Source organism: Nerophis lumbriciformis, linkage group LG38, assembly GCF_033978685.3.
Source record: "Nerophis lumbriciformis linkage group LG38, RoL_Nlum_v2.1, whole genome shotgun sequence".
Taxonomy (NCBI): Eukaryota; Metazoa; Chordata; class Actinopteri; order Syngnathiformes; family Syngnathidae; genus Nerophis; species Nerophis lumbriciformis.
Window position 1 is genome coordinate 10,367,403 of NC_084585.2, and position 6,709 is coordinate 10,374,111.

Here is a 6,709-nt window from a genome sequence, read left to right on the forward strand (position 1 = left end):
GAAAAACTTATTGGGGTGTTACCATTTAGTGGTCAATTGTACGGAATATGTACTGTTCTAATAAATGTTTCAATCAACCAAAGAGATTCTAATATTTTTCTGCATGTAGATAATGTATATTTATTCTCTAACATAAAACACATTTTATAGAATAATTATAGTTTCTAAACTAAACAATTAGAATGTTTTGTGTTCGTACAACTATAATTAATCCCTAAAAAAGGGTATCAATAGTTTGTGTCTTTATTATATTATATTATATTATATATTATACATATATTATTATTATTATTATATATTATTACATATATTATATATTATATATAGATATTATTATTATTATATATTATTTATGATATTATATATATTATATTATATTATAATATGTGTCTTTAATTTGTTATGGGAACATATTTTATTACATTTCTGTACAATTTGTCATACCGCTGACCTTTCAGAACAGAAAGCAGAGGTAGACCCCTTTGTTAATATTTAATTTTTTTCATACTTTTAATATTTTTTTTCTATTTTTAGAATGTGCCAAGGGCCAATAATCTGGGCAGCAGTTTGGACATTATTCCTTTTTAGCAGGGGTCTTCAACATGGGTCCGTGGCCCCCTCGGGTGTCTGCAGAGGGTAAAAAAAAATTAATTACCTATTTATATTTTTCCACTATTGCAAATGTTTTAAAATGCACATCAAACACTCAAAGACCCCAGATGTATCATCTTTATTTTCAGACATGAATATGCAGTATTTTATTTAAAAAAAATCCCTCATACATCATCTTTATTCAACACATGTTTACATTTGTGCTATTATTTTACATTTTTAACGGTCTTTATTAGTCACGGCTGGAACCTTTTATTTTGTTAAGCAGCCGGATGTGCTGGTGTGTGAGTGGCGTGCGACTGTGTGGTGAAAGTGTGCAGGGGAGTGGAGAAGGTCTGGGAGAGGACTCGCACACGCACACGGTTTACACGCGCGCGCGCGCATACAAACACACGCTATACACGCTCGGAGGGAAAAGGGGAGCTTAAAAATCTTTTTTTTTTTTCCAATAATTTTTGCGCCTTTTGCTTTTTTTTGAAGAGGGAAACTTTCCAGAGGAGTCTCGCTGCGACAAAGAAAGGTGCTGAGGACTATTTAGAGAAAGAAAAGGAACCCTGACCTGACCCCCCCCCCCAAACACACACCAGGTAGGCGCAACTTCATCATTGTATATTATTATTATTATTATTATTATTATTATTATTATTATTATTATTATTATTATAATACATTGCATGCAACCCTTTTGGATTGTAGCCTTTTGTATTAGCAGTAATGATCACGTGATATACACACATGCATTCATTTGTAGACACAAAATGCAGCAGGTCGCCATGGTGATGATGATGGTGATTGATTGATTGATTGATTGATGGTGGGGAATTTCTAGTGAATGCAGAGTGGGCCTGCATGTGCCTGTGTCCATCCATCCATCCATTTTTCTACCGCTTGTCCTCCGAGCTTGCAAAAAACTTGCTCAACTTGCTTTATGACACACACACACACACACACACACACACACACACACACACACACACACACACACACACACACACACACACACACACACACACACTTGTGTTCGTTACCTTCTTGAGACCTCCGAATAATGCCTACCTCTTTAGGACCACCCTTTCTAGATATATAAAGATGTGTATTTACAACATTAATAATATATACATACTATGCAAATATAAAAAAGCTTGTTGTGAAAAATTAGTTGGAAATTCACAAGAAAAACTAGAAATTCTGGCAGTATCATAATAAAAGTCGTCATTTTACTCAACACAAGTAAAAATTTTACAAGAAAAACTGAACATGTGTGCAATATTATGATAAAAGTTTGAATTTGACTCAATAACAGTCGCAATTTCACAAGAAAAACTAAACATTTTGGCAGTATTGTAATAAAAAAATCATAATTTTACTCAACGCAAGTTAAAATTTTACAAGAAAAACTGAACATTTGCGCAATATTATGATCAAAGTTTGAATTTTACTCAATAACAGTCGCAATTTCACAAGAAAAACTAGAAATTTTGGCAGTATTGTAATAAAAGTCGTCATTTTACTCAACACAAGTAAAAAATTTACAAGAAAAACTGAACATGTGTGCAATATTATGATCAAAGTTTGAATTTGACTCAATTACAGTCGCAATTTCACAAGAATAACAAAACATTTTGGCAGTATTGTAATAAAAATCATAATTTTACTCAACGCAAGTTAAAATTTTACAAGAAAAACTGAACATGTGTGCAATATTATGATAAAAGTTGGAATTTTACTCAATAACAGTCGCAATTTCACAAGAAAAACTAGAAATTTTGGCAGTATTGTAATAAAAGTCGTCATTTTACTCAACACAAGTAAAACATTTGCAAGAAAAACTGAACATTTGTGCAATATTTTGATAAAAGTTTGAATTTGACTCAATAACAGTCGCAATTTCACAAGAATAACAAAACATTTTGGCAGTATTGTAATAAAAATCATAATTTTACTCAATGCAAGTAAAAATTTTACAAGAAAAACTGAACATTTGTGCAATATTATGATAAAAGTTGGAATTTTACTGAATAACAGTCGCAATTTCACAAGAAAAACAAAACATTTTGGCAGTATTGTAATAAAAGTCATCATTTTACTCAACACAAGTAAAAAATTTACAAGAAAAACTGAACATGTGTGCAATATTATGATCAAAGTTTGAATTTGACTCAATAACAGTCGCAATTTCACAAGAATAACAAAACATTTTGGCAGTATTGTAATAAAAATCATAATTTTACTCAACGCAAGTTAAAATTTTACAAGAAAAACTGAACATTTGTGCAATATTATGATAAAAGTTGGAATTTTACTCAATAACAGTCGCAATTTCACAAGAAAAACTAGAAATTTTGGCAGTATTGTAATAAAAGTCGTCATTTTACTCAACACAAGTAAAAAATTTGCAAGAAAAACTGAACATTTGCGCAATATTATGATCAAAGTTTGAATTTAACTCAATAACAGTCGCAATTTCACAAGAATAACAAAACATTTTGGCAGTATTGTAATAAAAAAATCATAATTTTACTCAACGCAAGTTAAAATTGTACAAGAAAAACTGAACATTTGTGCAATATTATGATAAAAGTTGAAATTTGACTCAATAACAGTCGCAATTTCACAAGAAAAACAAAACATTTTGGCAGTATTGTAATAAAAATCATAATTTTACTCAACGCAAGTTACAATTTTACAAGAAAAACTGAACATTTGTGCAATATTTTGATAAAAGTTGGAATTTTACTCAATAACAGTCGCAATTTCACAAGAAAAACTAGAAATTTTGGCAGTATTGTAATAAAAGTCGTCATTTTACTCAACACAAGTAAAACATTTGCAAGAAAAACTGAACATTTGTGCAATATTATGATAAAAGATTGAATTTGACTCAATAACAGTCGCAATTTCACAAGAAAAACAAAACATTTTGGCAGAATTGTAATAAAAGTCGTAATTTTACTCAACGCAAGTCAAAATTTTTACAAGAAAAACTGAACATGTGTGCAATATTATGATAAAAGTTGGAATTTTACTCGATAACAGTCCGCAATTTCACAAGAAACAACTTAACATTTTGGCAACTTTATGAAAAGAGTCGTCATTTTACTCGACAAAAGTCACAATTTTATAAGACAACTTTAACATTTTGGCAATGTTATAATAATAATCTGAATTTTACTTGGCAAAATGATGACAAAAGTCATAATTTTACTCAAAAAATGTCACTATTTTACAAGAACAACCAATACATTGGCAATATTGTGATACATTTCAGAATTTTATATGACAAATGTCACCATTTTGCATTAAAAAGTAATAATTTCACGAGAAAATATTGCAACATTACAGAAACAGAAAGAATATGAAAAATAGTTTCCAATTTTATGAGAAAAAAGTCGACACATTGTGAGAAAAAGACTTATTTTAGTTATTTTTTGTTTGTTTGTTTGTTTGTTTGTAATTGGTTTTTAATCTTCATTATTTACTTAATGTTATTACTGTATGTCTCTATATACATATATATATATTTTTTTTTTCATTTCATTTTGGCCAAAGGGGGCACATTTCAATTTCTTACACACACTTGTTATTTCATATGTTGACCAGAGTGGGAGCACTTTTAAAACCGACACACAGTCAATTTGAAGAATCCCTCCTTTTTGGGACCACCCTCATTTTGACAGATGAGACATTCTCGATTAGATGCAATGGTTTTATGTATCGGGACCATGATGTATGTCCTCACTTGTTCACACCTCCTCATATGGAAGGTACTTTTCCTTGTTGATGTCTCAAGAAAGGTAGAAATACAAGAACACACACACACACACACTCTTGTATTTGTTACCTTCTTGAGAAGTCAGAATAATGCCTACCTCTTTAGGACCACCCTTTCTAGATATATAAAGATGTGTATTTACAACATTAATAATAGATACATAATATGCAAACATAAAAACGCTTGTTGTCAAAATGAGTTGGAATTTCACAAGAAAAAGGTCACAATTTCACAAGAAAAACTTTGAATTTAAAGTTTAAAGTTTAAAGTACCAATGATTGTCACACACACTCTAGGTGTGGCGAAATTATTCTCTGCATTTGACCCATCACCCTTGATCACCCCCTGGGAGGTGAGGGGAGCAGTGGGCAGCAGCGGTGGCTGCGCCCGGGAATCATTTTGGTGATTTAACCCCCAATTCCAACCCTTGATGCTGAGTGCCAAGCAGGGAGGTAATGGGTCCCATTTTTATAGTCTTTGGTATGACTCGGCCGGGATTTGAACTCCCAACCTACCGATCTCAGGACGGACACTCTAACCACTAGGCCACTGAGTAGGTTTTGGCAGTATTATAACAAAAGTCAGAATTTTACTCAACGCAAGTCAAAATTTTGCAAGAAAACTGAACATTTGTGCAATATTATGATAAAAGTTGGAATTTTACTCAAAAACAGTCGCAATTTTACAAGAAAAGCTTAAAATGTTGGCAATTTGATGAAAACTTGACAAAAGTCACAATTTTATAAGAAAACTTCAAAATATTAGCAACGTTATAATAGTAGTCTGAATTTGTACTTGGCAAAATGATGACAAAAGTCCTAATTTTACTCAAAAATTTTCACTATTTTACAAGAAAAACCTAGAATTTTGGCAGTATCATAATAAAAGTCGTAATTTTACTCAAAGCAAGTCAAAATTTTACAAGAAAAACTGAACATGTGTGCAATATTATGATAAAAGTTGGAATTTTACTCAATAACAGTCGCAATTTTACAAGAAAAGCTTAACATTTTGGCAATTTGATGAAAAGAGTCGTCATTTTACTCGACAAAAGTCGCAATTTTCTAAGAAAACGTAAAATTTTTGGCAACGTTATAACAACAGTCGGAATTTTTACTCGGCAAATGATGACAAAAGTCATCATTTTACTCAAAAAAAAATGTCACTATTTTACAAGAACAACAAAAAAAAATTTGGCAAAATCGTGATAAAAGTCAGAATTCAATATATACGACAAATGTCACAAATAAAAAGTAATAATTTTACATGAAAAAAAAGTAATCATTTTACGAGAAAATATTGCAATATTACAGAAACTGAAAGAATACTTTAAAAAATATATCACTCTTGAATCAACACAGTAGTTAATACCATGATCAATGTTAATCAAAAACTAAATGTGGGATATAAATAATTATGAAAGTACAATTGTTTGTATATAGTATATAATTGGTACAAGGATATTTCACATGTCTGTACTGTGTATATAATTTAACTGTGTTTATGTTGTGTATAATGTGTATTTATAATATGTTGTGTATAATGTGTATTTATAATATGTTGTACAAAGGACATTTCATAATTTTTGGAAGTTCATCTTGTACTTGACTTTGTTTATAGGGTCAGGCGCAATAAGTGAATAATAAGTGAAGTAAATACATTTTTACTTGGCAAAATGATGACAAAAGTCCTAATTTTACTCAAAAAAATGTCACTATTTTACAAGAACAACAAAAGAAAATTGGCAATATTGTGATAAAAGTCAGAATTGTATATACACGACAAATATCACAATTAAAAAGTAATAATTTTCCATTAAAAAAAGTAATAATTTCACGAGAAGATATTGCAATATTACAGAAACGGGAAAAAATATGAGAAATTGCTCCCAACTTTATAAGAAAAAAGTTGACACATTGTGAGAAAAAGACTGCTTTTAGTATTTTAATTTTTTGATTTTTTTTAATCTTCATTATTTACTTCAAGTTATTCGAGTATGTCTCAATATACATATTTATTTTATTTATTTTTATTAATAGCCAAAGGGGGCGCATTTCAATTTCTTACACACACTTGTTATTTCATATGTTGACCAGAGGGGGGGAGCATTTTTAAAACCGTCACACAGTCAATTTGAAAAATCCCTCCTTTTTGGGACCACCCTCATTTTGATAGATGCAATGGTCTTCCGTATTGGGACCGTGACTTCGGTCCTAACTTGTTCACCGGTCCTCATATGGACGGTACTTTTCCTTGTTGATGTCTCAATGAAGGGTAGGAATACAAGAACAAGAACACACACACACACACACACACACACACACA

The 6,709-nt window shown here is 30.6% G+C and overlaps 1 protein-coding gene across 1 annotated transcript in view; it reads left to right on the forward strand.

Moving 5' to 3' along the window:
* Positions 1-925: 925 nt before the first annotated feature.
* LOC133578234 (NGFI-A-binding protein 1-like) overlaps positions 926-6,709 on the forward strand; it is a 40,308-nt gene continuing 34,524 nt past the window's right edge. Inside the window, exon 1 of the mRNA XM_061932489.2 lies at positions 926-1,199. The gene's annotated coding sequence lies outside the window, so the exon portion shown is untranslated. The remainder of the gene's footprint in view (positions 1,200-6,709) is intronic.